The sequence below is a fragment of the Stenella coeruleoalba genome, assembly GCF_951394435.1.
Source record: "Stenella coeruleoalba genome assembly, chromosome: X".
Taxonomy (NCBI): domain Eukaryota; kingdom Metazoa; phylum Chordata; class Mammalia; order Artiodactyla; family Delphinidae; genus Stenella; species Stenella coeruleoalba.
This window is the reverse complement of record NC_137152.1, coordinates 104509475-104525838: the sequence shown is the minus strand read 5'-3', so window position 1 is coordinate 104525838 and position 16364 is coordinate 104509475. Positions and strand designations below refer to the sequence as shown.

At 43.8% G+C, this 16364-nt stretch overlaps 1 long non-coding RNA gene across 2 annotated transcripts in view; it reads left to right on the top strand.

Annotated features, from left to right (window-relative positions):
• The window catches only part of LOC307180924, a 934155-nt gene that overhangs the window by 165735 nt on the left and 752056 nt on the right, over window positions 1-16364 (top strand). The window lies entirely within an intron of this gene.

Sequence of the window (16364 nt, the reverse complement as noted above, 5' to 3'; positions counted from 1 at the left end):
CCAAATGACCTCTGATCTTCTCCCGTCCAGTGCATTTTCCACACTGCCACCAGCAAGATCTTTCTATAAGAAAATCTGACCTTGTCACTTCTGTGGTTAAAACTCTGCAAAGCCTCCTCATTACCTACTGGATAAAGCTCAACCTACCTAATATGGCATTTAAGGCCTTGCGGGATCTTATCCTGCCTACTTTTCTAGGCTTACCTTGGAAATATTCTTCATTCCTTCCCTATACTCTGCCATTTTTTGCTTTTATACTTTGTATATACTATTCATTTTGTCTAAAATGCCTTTCTCTCCCTATACCTTCCTGGCCTGTATAATTGGACATATCTTTAAGCTCACCTTGTATTTGTCTTCTTTAGGAAATAGTCCCAGCCTGCCCTTCCCACTCCCAGGGTAGGTTGATACGTCCTTTTTATGGTCCCGTAATAATTTATGCACACATCTCTCATTTGATTGTAGTTCCTTGTTCTTATCTCTGCTCTTCCATTAGACTGTGTGCTCCTTAAGGTTAGGGGCCATGTTTGTCTTGCTCACAGCTCTATCCCCAGCAACCAACACCATCTCTAGCATCTAAAAAAGGATGCAGGAGGGCTTTCCTGGTGGCGCAGTGGTTGAGAGTCCGCCTGCCGATCCAGGGGACACGGGTTCGTGCCCTGGTCCAGGAAGATCCCACATGCTGCAGAGCGGCTGGGCCCGTGAGCCATGGCCACTGAGCCTGCGCGTCCGGAGCCTGTGCTCCGCAACGGGAGAGGCCACAACAGTGAGAGGCCTGCGTACCGCAAAAAAAAAAAAAAAAAAAAAAAGAATAGCCCCTGCTCACCGCAACTAGAGAAAATCTGCACACAGCAGCAAAGACCCAATGCAGCCAAAAATAAATAAATTAAAAAAAAAAAAAGAATTACTCTTCTGCTAAGCCTCCCCACAATAGGGGAGAAGTGTTTTCTCCCAAATTGGGTTACTGCTAGGAAAGGAGATAGATTCTGGAAAGCTTCTTTCCTGAACCCACTCTAATTAGGCTTTTATACTCACCTTTTCCCTGAAATGATTTACCATGGTCACCAATAATCAATAAACTTCCAAACCCAGTGGTTAATTCTCAGTCTTCATCTTATTTGTCTTTTTAGCAGTATTTGTCACAGTTAATCATTCCTTCCTCCATGGGGCAATTTATTCACCTGACTTCCAAGATACAAGTCTATGCTATTTTCTCTTTAGTCATGCATTGGCAATCTTCCTTACTGGTTCTTCTTTATCTCTGTGACTTCTAATTGCTGGAGTGTCCTAGGCCTTATTCCTTTGACCTCTTCTCCATCTTTTCTCACTCTGTGATGATCTCATCCAACCCCATGGTTTTAACTGCCATCTATATGCTGACTACCCAGACATTTTTATCTTTAGCTCAGACTCTTCCCTGAAACTCAGAATCAAATAGCTAACTACTTAATATTATTTTTCACTTGGATTTCCAAAAAAGGTCTCAAATTTAAAATATTCCAAATCCAACTCCTGCTCCAAACTTTTTCCTCTTTCACATTCTAGTAACTGAAGATTCCATTAGAAACCTTGTCCTTATATTTGAAATATATCGCAGATCTGACCACTTCTCACCACCTCTACTGCTACTATTTTCATGCAAAGCACAGTCTGTTCTCACCTGGATTATTGCAAGAGCCTATTAACTGCTCTCTCTGTTTCCACCCTTCTGCGTGATCTATTCTCCTTAAAGCAGCCAATGTGATCTTGTGAGAACATAAAGCAAGTCATAAAACTCTTACAGTCAAAATCTTTCAGTGGCTGAGCTCTTTGATCCAGGATTCTCATGCAACACTGACCGGGAAGTCTTTAACCGAGTTATTGTATAGAATACTTGCTGTTTACCAAATCTATTGCTTAGCAAATGGACAACAGTTCTTGACAAATGGACTAGGCTCCAGGAAGGCTGATCTCTTTGTGACATTGATCAGAGAAGGGAAAGAATATACAAAGCAATCAAAAATAGACTTCCTCTGATATGACTTGGGGAAGTGAAATGTATTATGTGTCACAGGTCAAGAAGTTGAAGAAAAAGGGACCTCGGAGGAAGGGGAGGTTATGGAAATGGTATAAACAGGATCATTACCAACTAATTAGATGATTCGGAGAATGCAGACTTTGTGTCTTTGTATACCCTGGGCTCATTTCAATCTTGAAATAGAACATGTTGCTATGGAAAGAGTCACAGAGGTCATGGACATCCAGATGAATAACTAGAAGAAACCTGGCTGAAAATTTGCTAAATTTAGTACACTGACAAAAGCCAGTTGGGGCTTTTATATTCTGAGTTTGCATGTGTAGAAGAAAGTAACAGGGTTAGAGATTAGTTATGCAGGTCATCAGAGTCGCCTTGATTATTGGCTGATGCTGAAAGGAAGATGAAAGAAATGTAATTTCCAATGGAAGTGTTTAATGAACTGCCTAATTGGAGAATTGAGTTTGGATTTAGAAGACGTGCCCATCATTGGGTGGCAAGCACATAGGCAGAAACGGAGATCAGGGTCTGTGTGTCCAGTATCCTGGGGGAGAAAAGAACATGTTGGAGCATGAGTGAGTGAACAGACAGGAAATATAGCAGCTGTTATTGGAACAAATGATTTCAGCAGGTTAGCAAGTTAAGTATCTGGCTGAAAAAGAAAAAAATTGAATGGATCATTTGTGACACAATCCTGAGATTTTAATCAGGGTATTACCTAACTGATGTCCTCACATTAGTAGAAGAGAAAGCTAGGAATTGCTTTTTTCTTCTTTTTGATTTATAGTGCAACCTGAATTGATTTCTGAGTAAACGCCCCAAAGAGGCAAGCCTGAGAAGATTAATATTGAGGTCATTTACTGACATCAGAAAAAATATTGCTAATTGTTTCCTTGTATCAGTGGGAGAGAAAAACCTAGTGGATGATTAGCTTTCAATAAAGGGGAGGCCACTGAACTTAAAGTGACAGTTTCATTCTTTGTCTTGCCATGAAGCACAGACCGAGTAGAAGGAGAGGGCTGCAGATGTCTGTAGTGAATAAAGTGGAAAACGGAATAATTTAATATTGATAATGGTACTGACTAGTATGACTCAATCCAATACATATTTATTGGGCATCTAGTGTATGATAGGCGTCATGTTTAGAGGCACCAGGGGACAGAGAAATGTCACAGCTCTTGCCTCAAGCAGCTTGCAGTTTTACTAATGGTAGGGATCATAGGCAAAATCGTTGTATCGGGAGAGTTTATGTGTGACCCTGGGAGGGCAGGTTGTTGCTGCTGTGTGAGCTAAAGGCAGGGTAGAACTGGTAGAGAAAAAGGTTCCTCCCCACTGATTTCAGTTTGGCGCCTGTTGGGGCTGCCAGGGAAGATGAGGAGGAGGAAGCGTTCCACAGAGGTGTGCAGATGGACGGGGCAGCAGTGATGGCCCAGAGGTCCCGTGGGAATGTGCAGTGATGGTTGCTGTTTGTCACGGCCAGGACCATCGCGACTCTTCCTGACCCCGGATTTGAGACAGAGGGAGAGATCTGGAGGGGCTGGGGTTTCAGTAGGTCTTGGGATTGTTGCATGTGTAATTAGGCCACCCTTTTGCTTGTCATTACGCCCATGGACTGCCTGACTGATTGCTGGTTTGTCTCCCAAGGGGACTTTGTGAGGCCTCTTGGCTTTCACTTTTTTTTTTTAAACACTATTGTATCCCTGTGCTGGTGTTTCTATAAACACTTGGTATGTAAGGTTTACCCTTTATAACAGGAATGCAAAACTAGGAACACTTCAGAAACACCAGCCTCTGCAAATTACTGCATGGTCATTAAAAATCATTGTTATCTGGCGACTTACCTGGTGGTGCAGTGGTTAAGAATCTGCCTGCCAAGGCAGGGGACATGGGTTTGAGCCCTGGTCCAGGAAGATCCCACATGCCGTGGAGCAACTGAGCCCGTGCACCACAACTACTGAGCCTGCGCTCTGGAGCCCGTGAGCCACAACTACTGAGCCTGCGTGCCACAACTACTGAAGCCCGGGCGCTAGAGCCTGTGCTCCGCAACAAGAGAAGCCACCGCAATGAGAAGCCCACACACTGCCACACGACGAAGAGTAGCCCCCACTCACCACAACTAGAGACAGCTCATGCGCAGCAATGAAACCCCAACGTAGCCAAAAAATTAATTAATTAATTTTCAAAAATCATTGTTATCTGTGCCTTAAAGGAGAATTCCTAATAGGCGGCTGTGCCTGCCTCATGGGTGCTTTCGTATGTGTTGTGCTATAGCCACTGTCTGTGGGACTGGCCAAGTCAGCGTTTTGCAGAAGATGAAAAGGCTAGGGAAGTAAGTTGAAGAATAACTGAAGGAAGAAAGGATAGGATAGGACGGGCTGGCCCAGACGGAATAAGAAAAAGAAAAGATATCCAAAAAAGGAGTGAGTGGCAAGGGAGAAGGGAGAGTAGGGTGGCAGAGGTGGCAGAGTGGATGGAAAAGTAATCATTTTAAGTAGATAGCAGAGTCTTGGGTCGAGAAAATAGAGGGAGGAGAGAGGGGAAAAAGCAGGAGTTACTATGGGAATCGAGAAGATAGAGGATGCTTGATTACCTTGGAGTCCACAGGCTGAGGCCCTGAGGCTGATGTGAAATTGCTAGGTTTCCTTTGGGACCAAGGACAGGATTGGAGGGCTCACACACACAAACCCTTGAACAGCTCCAGTGACATTCTGATTCAGCTTACCCATAATATGATTCTTGGATGACAGCTTTTATTCATTCGGGACATCAGGCAAGTCCTCAAAAACCCTAATATAATGGACAGTGTTCCTTGACTGCAGCCAGAAATATGTGTCTGGTCTCCCAGGCAGAAGTCGCCCCGTACCACGCGGCAGTTCACAGGAGTTGAGAGAGAAGATTGTAAATTGCACTTTTGAACCTGGCCTCGCAGTGCCCATCCAGGCAGCTGGGCCTGGCTAAAGCGAGCACGAGTTCTGCGCAGGCAAATAATGATAAAAAATGTCATGTGCAGGTCTCTCTGTCAATAACAAAGCTCATCTTTTTGTGTCAGCAGGACACTGCAGGCAGCCCACATTTCAAATTCAGTTAATCTCAAAATAATTCAAAAATCAAAGAGCTTATTCAACCATCAAGATACACCAGATTGACTCACTGTGTATTCATAGAAGAGATTTTTTTGGGGGGGGGGGAGGGAAAGGGAAGAATCCAATATCAAAATCAGTCAAAGCAGCAGTAGTTTTTGTTCAGTTTAAATTGTTTTCATACCACACAACTGCGCTCTGAATACTAAGAAATACTGCCAAAGGATAGTTGACGATGGCATCATTTGCATTCTCAACTAGGAGTAAAATATAGCATTGATCTCTGCGATTAAGTGGCCCTTGCCTCTGTCTCACACGGGGTTGTTTCCATCTCACTGATTTCTCCTTTTCGTTTTTTTTTGAATTTATTTTTATTCTTATTTTATTTATTTTAGGCTGTGTTGGGTCTTTGTTGCTGCACACGCGCTTTCTCCAGTTGCGGCGAGCGGGGGCTACTCTTCGTTGCGGTGCGTGGGCTTCTCATTGCGGTGGCTTCTCTTGTTGCAGAGCACGGGCTCTAGGCACGTGGGCTTCAGTAGTTGTGGCACACGGGCTCAGTAGCTGTGGCTCGCGGGCTCTAGAGCGCAGGCTCAGTAGTTGTGGTGCACGGGCTTAGTTGCTCCATGGCACGTGGGATCTTCCCGGACTGGGGATTGAACCTGTGTCCCCTGCATTGGCAGGTGGATTCTTAACCACTGCGCCACCAGGAAAGCCCCTCCTTTTGGTTTTTAATTTTACACTCTGTCCTTGCTGCAGTTGTTGCGGCACAAAAAGCTGGCAGGGAGGTGGGCAGAGGCATCAGGTTAGCATTGGTTACAATAGTATCATCTTTAGAGGATTTTACATGTGTGTACTTAGCACGTTGGTTTGTTCCTGTATTTTTCCCCTCCATTCTCTCAACTGTCTCCCTCCCAACCGAAGAGGAAGGGGCCGCGGTTACCGAACTCTTTGATCCTCATTTACCTCATCTGTAAAATATGGGTAATAATCACACCCTGGAAGGTTCTCTGTAATATTAGCATTTACCTCCTCAATTTACCCTTTCCTAGTTTTACAGGAGAGGAGATTGTAACTAAGAGAGATAAAGGCTTTGCTTAAGGCCACAGCCCTGTGAGTGACAGAATTACTAGCTCTAAAAATGCACTGTTGTCCTTTGCCTGTGTACTGTTGGAAGCTAAGTGAATGGGGTGAGGGAGGAGAACTGGCTTCCTTAGAAGTTCTGTTGTACAGGATCTGCCCTGTGTCATAAGACACGGAAGGCAAAGTTGCCCCAGGAGTTAGAGGTCGATAGTAACGTCTCTTCCACCCATTTCTTTATTTCATACAGATCCATAAACTCCTATCCGTAATTCCCAAAATGGAGGTCTGAAAATTGAGTTGTGCTTTTGTTTGTTTTTGTAAATTTGGCATGCAAACTCATCTGACGACAGAATTTCTTCTGATACATGAGGATTTTTATCTTCTTTATTAATGCAACTTAGGGTGACCACTTCTTTGTTTCACTATGGATAGATTCATCTTGCTGGGGTGCAATGTACCGCACGTTCCCCCTATTATCTTTCTCAAATCTGAAAAGCATTTCAAATTTGGACGTACTTATGGACCCAAAGGTTTTAGATAAGTGACTCTGGACCTGTAAATACATAATTTCGTGCCTTCAAAATGCCAGGCACCATGCTAGGAGCTGGGAATGTGACGAGGGATTTGGAGGAGGACGCAGCGGCTAATGATCTCAGTACTTGCCCCACGCTGGACACTACGAAGCGCTTAGGTGAAACACGTATTGACTGGTAATGCTTACAGCAACCTTCTGTAGTGGATGCTATTTTCAGTCATGTTTCCTGCCCTCAAGTAGCTCATAGCCCAGGAGGGAAAACATCCATTCTCTGTGACAGATGCTAGAACTCGACAAGGAAAATGTGTACACTTTAGCTGCCACTGCTGCCTGGGCCCAGACCTTGTTCTGTCTCTTGCCACAAACAGGTGTATAACTGAGCGGTAAAAGACCCGGGACCAAGGAGAGAAGAGGTGGCAGCGATGGAAAAGACAGAGATAAGGAAGGGGTGGCATGTTGGTCCAGTGGACCGAGAGCTATTAAGGGATAACATTTTATGGGACATAATATTAGCCAGTTCGGGGATTGGAATGTAAGAGGATGCTGCTTGCTCTGGGGTTCTGGTTCTGAGCCTTTGATGCCCTAATACAATATCAGGACAGATAAGGGTCTGTTGGGCAGCCTGACATGTGACAGGCTGTGGCAGGTAAGGGTCTACTGGGCAGATAAGCATCTGTTGGGTGGTCTGACATGTTAGCTTTGTGAGGGGTCATTTAAGATGTAGCATCTCCTGTTTCTCAGCAGCTCCTTCCAGAGGCATGCTTTGAGATGAAAACTCAGGGCTTAAGATTTTCTAAGGGGCGGGAGCCTTTAAACTTGAGGCCTAAGCATGGCTGCTCAACCCCTCCTAAGCGAGTATGGCTTTGCCCATGAGTATATCAAATAATACCTTGCCAGGTTGCAGGGCTAGGGTCAAGTTCTGAAATGTGAGAGAGAGCCCAACCCGATGTAGTACCTGCCCATTTCCAGTGTAACTTTCATTTTAATTGCTCATACTGAATGCAAGACCTGATCCCTGCTGTTCAGGTGACCATCAGTTACAGGTCCCCCTGGCAGCAGGCCATGCTCCCTCCCCTCCCTTGCAGGTAATTGATGGGCTGAAGCGATTAAGGGTGATATGCTACATCACAACCATCATTCCCATAACCGAGAAGACATGAGCACACAAAGCATCCTCGGTGCTTAATTGATAATTCTCATGAGCTGTCCAGACAGGGGCCATTTATATATTTGGCGCCCTCATTTTTCTTTCCTCCCTGGGGTTAGGTGCTGCAGCTGGTAGGGCCATTAGCCCCTTGTCCCTGCTGGTGAGTTCTGGCTTGCAGCCCGCTTGTTTGTCAGAACAGAAGCCTCGAGCACATCGTGGGTAGTAGGACAGGACAAGCAGGAGGGGTGGGGAACTAAGATCCTGCAAGCCACACGGCAGGAACTAGCAGTACCCACTTGGTGAGGCAGAGGCTTTGGGGCTGACCTAAGTGTAGGCTATAGGAACAAGCTGAACCAGGCTGGTGGGAGATAGCCGTAACAAGTAGAGTAACAGTGTAGCAGTTATCATTATTGTTAGTGTTAGAATGATTATCATGACAGCTAGCATTGCCTGAACACCTACTCTGTGCTAGGGGCTTTACACTCATCCTTTCATTTAATGGTTGCAAGATCTGAATGAACGGTATACACGGTATGAATCACAGCCCTCATTTGTCTGGTGCGACACAGCTGAATCGTTGTAGAGCCCAGATTCAACCTCAAGTCTATTACTGTCCAAAGCTATTGCTAGTTTACTTTTAGCACTTGCGCCGTGTGGCTTTACAGGATCTTAGTTCCCAGACCAGGGATCAAACCCGGGCCACGGCAGTGAAAGTGCGGCGTCCTAACCACTGGACTGCCAGGGAGTTCCCTACTTTTAACTAGACTATACCGCCCACTTGGAAAAGGGTCATGCCGTGGAGGTAATGTGCTTGGAATTCACTGGAAGCAGAATTGGTTTGAGGGGCAGGCCAGGCAAGTGGCTGCCCAAGGCATCAGGCCTTATGGGGTATTCCTATAGCCCTGAAAACTATTTTTTCTTAATTTATTTTATTCCAGTCTAGTTTATGTACAGTGTTGTGTCAGTTTCTGCTGTACAGCAAAGTGATTCAGTTACACACGTATAGAATGGAGTTGTTTGTTTTCTTATTGTTGAACTTTAAGAGATCTTTGTAGATTTTGGATAACACACCTTTATCAGATGTGTCTTTTGCAAATATTTTCTGCCGGTCTGTGGCTTATCCTCTTATTCTCTTTATATTGTCTTTCACAGAGCAGACGTTTTTAATTTTAGTGGAGCACTGAAAAATTTGGAAGCGTGGAGCCGTTTAACTCAGGTTTCCAGATTTGAACCCATCTATCATTGCTCCACCCTGTCCAGAGCAGACAGAGGCTTTGCCAAAAAACCAAACGACCCCTTGCCAGATTGAACATATATCCATTGAATAATTTTGCGATATACCTACAGGTTGCATGAAGCACTTTGCCTTGCTGCCAATCCTCAGAACAGGCAGTTGCCCAAAGCGACAAAGCAGTCAGTTGAAAATCCCAAAGCGAATAAGCAGTGGTCTAGTGCTGTGTGCCAGGAATGAGTAAGTTATTTTCCTGTCTAAATTTTAAACACTTTTCACAGGCCTCACAATAAATGTTCTAGTTCCCCAAATTGCATTTAATAACTCCCTTCATGTGAACAGAAAGAGGTATTACTTTTACTAATAGAGAATCAGTTAAGTTGGTTTTCATGTTTCAGGATACTATTTTCTTCTTCCCTTCTGCTGTCTGTCTTCTTCCTTCTCTCCCAGCCCCTTCCAACCTTTCCTCCCCCGTCCCCCGCCCCTTCCATTGTATCTCCACTGCAGCGTGCCTCAGCACTGCAGCCCCATGAGTAGTTGTGGACCCTACTTAATTCTTTATGTATATTACGCTGGGCGTCTACATTCCGGGAACTGGCGCAGTTCCCTGCCGTGGCAGTGGACAGCCTATGCTGTCTGAGTCTTACAGATGAGAAAGGGCCGTCAGCGTGCAAAGAAAACGTATTCTCAGCAAAGGGGCCACCAGGTGCCCCAGCAGCGTTCTGTTCCTCACAAAGCAAGGCTTTGATGGTGTGAAAGGAAAACGTGTGGCTTATATGTTGCTTGAAATGAAGCCCTGCGTCTTGAGGTTTTTCTTTCCTTCCTCCACTCTCACTGCCATCCCCCCAGAGATCTGGACTTGTCAGTAGATGATGCTCTTAAAATCCTTTTAGCCACCCACGTGGGCAGCACAGCTGGCAAAATGTCAGGCAGTCTGTGTTAGCCCTGGTAGCATCCTGGTGTCACACAGCCGCACTGAATAAAGCCGGGCGACAGGGAGACCGAGTGGTTCTGGTGACACGGAAGTGGGAAAGATTGTAGCGAGCCCTGCATACGTTGCAACACTTACAGAGAACAGACTCGTAAACATTTAGGACTAAAAGGACTCTTAGACATCATTAATCTAATCCCCTCTCTGTAACAAACAGAAGACAGAGGTGCAGGAAGGGAAGAGGTTTACTAAACGTACACAACTGATGTCTGTGTCAGAGTAGGCCCTAAGCCCTGGTGTCCTAACTCCTGGAGGGGTGTTATTTCCTTACCTCCAAAACATAGGCTGTATGCGGTTCTGAAAGGAATTGAATGTAACTATCACTGTAGGCAGCAGCCATTAAAGCACATTCCCCTGATTTTTCTTTCTACTTGTATACTCTCTGTTCTCCTTAGGTCAAAATGTGATCTAAGTAACCCAGTGAGATGTAGCTAGAAAATGACTTTGCTGTTGAGGATTTTTCTAGGATCTAAGCATACAGGATTCAAACATAACTCTCTGCTTTTAAACTGTCATCTCTTAGTAAAAGGGAGGGGGGAAGGTTTAAGCACAAATTTTTTGCTGGTATTTGCAATATTAATGGAATTGAATAAAGCAGTATTAATAAAGGCAGTGGCAATGTGGACACTTATTGATTTGTCTCTGAGACCGTGCAGATAATAGGGGAAATGGTATTTATTTGCCATGGTCTTTTTCATTGTTGGGGCTCTTTTTTTCCCCTGTATGCTTTAATTTATTACATCAAAGAAGACTGGATACTTCTAGCGATTATATAGTAAGTTACTTACGTTGACTTGAAGAATCACAGTTGGTCTTTTTATTCCCAGCATCCTTTAAAACATTTCCAGGATGAGTGTTTCGGCTTGTTAGGCTCATTGAATCAAAAAAAAAGTGAAAAAAGGAATAGAGCTGGCTGGTAGAGAATTTCAGATTGAGCCCTCCAAGTGCTTCATTTTAGAGAAGAGGTCCAGGACCAAGACATGACTTGTTCAAGGTCACACAATATGTTAGTGCTGAGCCAGCATTAGAACTCAGATCTTTTGACTTTTAGAACAGTATACTTATTGAAGTAAGAAAGTATTTTCATAACTTTTTTGATAACAGGTTATCATGACATATTATTCTCAAAATAGTCAAGGGTTCTTGTGGTTATATTGCACAGTGCATTTCTGGAACTTTCTTCAGTTCCAGATGTGAGCTCTAATCCTGAGTCCATTACTGACCTATTGTGTGACCTTGGGCAATTCACTCAAACTCTTTGTATTCCATTTCCCTCAGCAGAAGAACCAACACCTACCTCACCTAGTTTACCAGATTCTTGGGAGTTACAAACAAGATGGTGGGTAAGAAAGTCCTTAGTAAAATAATCTCATCTGCATGACATTTTATACCGTAGTATTAATGCCTTTGAAATACTTCTAGAGAAGCTTTGCTTTTAGCAATGGCAGGCTACTAGTTTTCAGGGCCACATTATGACTTTTGTGGGCTGTAGGCACTTTTGCCTTCATGAGCTCTTTCTTCCAAAGAGGTGAATCCAACATTTGGTGCTACACTTCTCCTCAACATATTTCTTGATTCCAAAAATGTGAGTGAGAGGCTGAGAAACTGAGCAGAGCTTACAACTCCAGGGGCTGGGAGACACAATTGAATGTCAGGGCCCATCAAAGAGGAGGGTTTCTGGTAAGGCCTCCAGTTTGGGGTTGGTACCCTGAAGAACAATGTCCTAGGTGTAAGGGCAAACCCTTATAGCCCTTATAGGGACTCAAGCCTAGCATCTAGTCATTCCAACATCTGAGTGGATTAAAAGTCATCTGGGGTAGTTGGTGCCCTTAGACTGTCAGTGCCTGCCAAAAAACAAATGTAAGTTGTCTCTGGAGGAAGATAATATTATCTAAAGTCTCATATTAGTTTTACAGTTTTTCGCCCATGATGTCTTGGGCATTCAGTCAAAAATAATCAGGCATAGAATAAGACCACATGACCAAAAACTAAGGTAAAGCAATAGATAATAGAAAAAGACCTACAAGGGCCCCTGATGGATTTATAAGATGCAGACTTTAACTGTGATTCATATGTTTAAAGAATTGTTCTAGATTGGAGATTAATTACAGAAATCTATCTGGATATGTAGTGACACGTTCGTCAGTTTGAAACATTTGCCATCCCATCCCCTGTATATGGATCTTAAGCTTGGACAGCTACCTGTAGGAGCTGGTGTGGAATGTTGCCATCCATGTGAAGGTCGGTTTTCCACAGATGCTCATAACTTTCTTGACCATTTAGGGTTCCAGGTTCCCTTTCAGATATATACGGTAGCACTCACTTTTATAAGCCCTCCCCTCTAAAGTTTAGAACTTATGATCATTTGGCAAACGCTGGGCTTTGATTATTGTTGCATGCACAAATAAACAGTAAAGCAAGATTGTAGGAGGTATGCCAAGCGTACTTAAGCAATTAAATTTTTTAAAAAACAGTTCTCAAATTGCCTTTTTACACTTGCCTTCCTACAAATAATATTCTAATGACGAATGAGTCATCTCTCTTAATTAAAGCTTGCAAAAGGGAGTCTTACTCAAGCAGTTTATTAGCAGTTAGTTTACATTTGTGCATAATACTTGATAGTATTCTTTTTCTTTAATGTTTTTCGCAGAAGGTAGACTTTACACAAATTCAGATTAACCCTCTTCCTAAATAACCTAATTTGGCGAAGCTTTATTCTTGTAAAAGGCATCTCTGAATATCCCTTTTCTTGGATTCTCCCAATTGACCTTTTAACAGAATAGAGAGGACAAAAATGGTGTTTTAGTGGGGTCTAAGAAATAAAGGTAAATATTTTGAGACATGGTCTTAATTATTCTTCTAAGGAAGGCTACTTGTGGCTGAAGGAATGCAATCTGTTTTTTCAGCCAGGCATGAGCCAGAGTGTTAGAAAGGAATTAAGCAGAGAGAGAAGAATTTAGAATTATCACTCCAGAGGCAGTTTCAACTGACTGTAATGAAACTATTTCACATTTGACAAAGGACCAAAATGATATTGGATGGTCACCAGCAACACACGTCTAACTTTTCCCTCCCCTTCCTTCCCCTTCCTTCCTCCCTTCCTCACATCCTTCCTTTTTCCGGAGGTTGAGCTCTCCCCCAGCAAGCTGTGCTTGGTTTGACTAATCCTGCTGCTTTCTGAATTACGCCCTTATGCTGTGTTGCGCCTCTGATGGCAACAAATTGAGCCCGAAGACATGTTTTTATGGCTATTTTAGTTCCCTCCCAGTAGCCTCACACATTTCCCATAGAACGTAACATGGGGCCCACCATTCCAGTTCAGGAGCGGGTCACGCCGTTAATTCAGAAGGATTTGCATTTTCTGAGCTGTTATCTTTTATAAATCATATATAATCACATTTCTGAAAGCACGCTCAGACCCACTGTTAACTGGATATGATAGAATTCAGCTCACTGCCCTGTCTTCTGACAAAAATGACCAAGCCATGAACAGCCTTTCACTGAGTACCATCTACATGAGGAGTTCACATTAAGAGCTAAAGGGAGATATAGAAGAAAGCACAGTGAGGGGTTCTGTCTTTACAGGAGTTTATGACCAAATAGGGGAGAACGGATCTATGTGAGGGAATGGTGTGAGGCCTTTGCTTTCTCTTTGGATCTCATATCTTCAGCCCCCACCGTGCTTAACATAGTGCCTGGTGTATTTTTGCACCTCAATAAAGGGATGTTAAATACACTAAAGAAATGAATTAGTATGGATACTAATTTGGCATTAAGCCCCACATACCACTGGACGGAGCTCATCCAAGGACAGCTAATGCAGTGATCACAAAGAGAGAGTGAAATTCGATGGTTCGCTGACCGTCAACACAGCAGCAGGTCTTACCCTTTGATAAGGTCACCTACTCTTCGAGAATGTGGTAAAGCCTATGAACACTCAGGCCAGAGAACTACATGAATGCACACGTATGCTCACTTTGTAGTGCAGTTTACTCTTCCTGTGGATTCTCTAAATGTCCAGAGTCCTCTGGTCAGGAACCCCTCCTCTACTAGGTGCTTGTTATGAGTCGGTCACTGTGTGCAGCATACCCTGGGTGCTGTAAGAGGCCAGAAAAAAAAGTATTTATCCCGACGTGGCGACTGGGGCAGGCTTCCTGGAGAGGTGAAGACTGAGACGGAAACCTAAAGGACGAGAGGAATAATCATACTACTACTAAGTCCATGACACCTTCCAGAGAGCCGTTCCTGTACTGTCCCCGCCCTGCTGTTGAAAATAACATCCTGTTTTCTATATGACTCTTTCTCCATTTTTCATAGCACTGGTCACAGTCTGTAATTGTGTTATTTGTTTTATTCACGTATTTATTATCAACCCCCTCACTAGAATGTGAGTGCCATGAAGGTAAGTGAATTTTGTCTGTTGTGTCCACTGCTGTATCCCCAGTACCTGAAACAGTGCTGGCGAGCACTCTCAGTTCTCAATTATTTGCTGAATGAATGAGGGCTTCCTAAGCAGATGAAATAGCTTGAACTCAAGCACAGAGGCATGAGCGTATGGGGACACTATGAGCAACTCAGTGCCGAGAGGATAACGTGTTCGGAATGAAAGTGATGGCATGGGGCTTCCCGGGTGGTCCAGTGGTAAAGAATCTGCCTTCCAGTGCAGGGGACGCAGGTTTGATCCCTGGTCGGGGAACTAAGATCCCACGCGCCGCAACTACTGAGCACACACGCCCTGGAGCCGGCACACCACGAGAGAGGAGCCCGCGCACCTTAACGAAAGATCCTGTGTGCTGCAACTAAGACCTGACACTGCCAAAAAAAAAAAAAAAGGAAAGTAAATAAAGTATAAATAAATAAATATTTTAAAAAAAGAATGAAAGTGACGGAAGATGGGGCTGAAGAGGAAGGGAGTGGACAGGTCGTGGAGGGCAGTTGAACTCTCTGAAGTTCCACTGGGGAGGGCAAATTCGTGGGGACAAGAGCCTAACTTCCAAAAGAAAGAACTGGGAGTGTGAACATAGCAGGATGAAGGAAGTACGATACAGTCTTATGTAGGATGTTCTGTCGTAAGAACCCTACAGCTGCTTTTTGCCCTTGACTCTGGTTTGGGTCTCTTACTGTGAGCTGGCATTTTGGACTTAACGCTCTGTTAATAAAATAATGATGATGATGCTAAAAGCAATCGTCAAGCCAGGCACTGTGCCAAGCTGTGTACCTAGATTTTGTCATTTCATCCTCACAGCTACCTTACGAAGGAGGTGCCGTTATATTGTAATCCCGTGACGTAGACAAGGCCATTGACACTCAGGTGAAGCCATGTCTTCAGTGTCACACTTCACCAAGTCAAAGAGTAAGAATTTGAAACTAGGCAGTCTGAGTCCAGAGTCCAATTCTGACTAGTAACCTCTACTTCTTCCCTGCTACGAGGCTTCTGAGCCTGCCCTCAGGCGCTGCCTCTGGCCTTGGACAGACTCCGAGCCGCACCACTGGGCTTCTTGTCCTTAATTTCCATCCTCAATGCCTTTAACACTCACACAGAGGGCTTTCTGGGCAACTCCTACTCTTTTCTGTGATCAAACAACATCACACAAAGAATAATCCAATCCTTAATGGCATTCAACACTGGATCCTCTAGAGGTAGTTTGAGTGGATTAGAAATTATCTGGGCCAAATCTTGCTTTCAAGTCTGTATTGATGTTGTCACTTGAAGTGATTTGTTGACAGAAACAGTATCTTTGATTAGCTTGGTCTAGGGGACTTCTCTGTTAAAGCAGATACCAGCCTGTGGCAGGGAAAGTAGGAAATGGCAGCTCTCTGGGAATGTTTTGTGAATCAGCTTGTATTGGCAATGAATGTGTAAGGAGGTAATTATGATAACAACCGTGAACACTTCTGGGTTGCTTACTGTTTGTTCGCCATGCAGTTTTTATAGTATGTTTTGTGTGTTAACTTATTTAATCCATATAACTTTATGAGGTAGACGCCATTATCTTCATTTTACAGATGAGGAAACGGAAGTACAAAGAAATAGTTATTTAAATTGCTCGAATTGAAAAGCTAATAAATTACCCCTTTGTATTTAGCCAGAATATGAATCCAAGCAAGTCTGGCTCCAAAGCCTTTTCTCTTAACTAGACAGGCTTTCTTTGCAGGGTGGTTTCATCACATTGTGCAATGCATTTAAATTAAGAAACACGTACTTAGTGTCTGTAATGTGCGTAGCATACTGCTCATACCTGAATTAGGATGCCTTCACATAATGCAAGAGATGATGGAGCCTTAA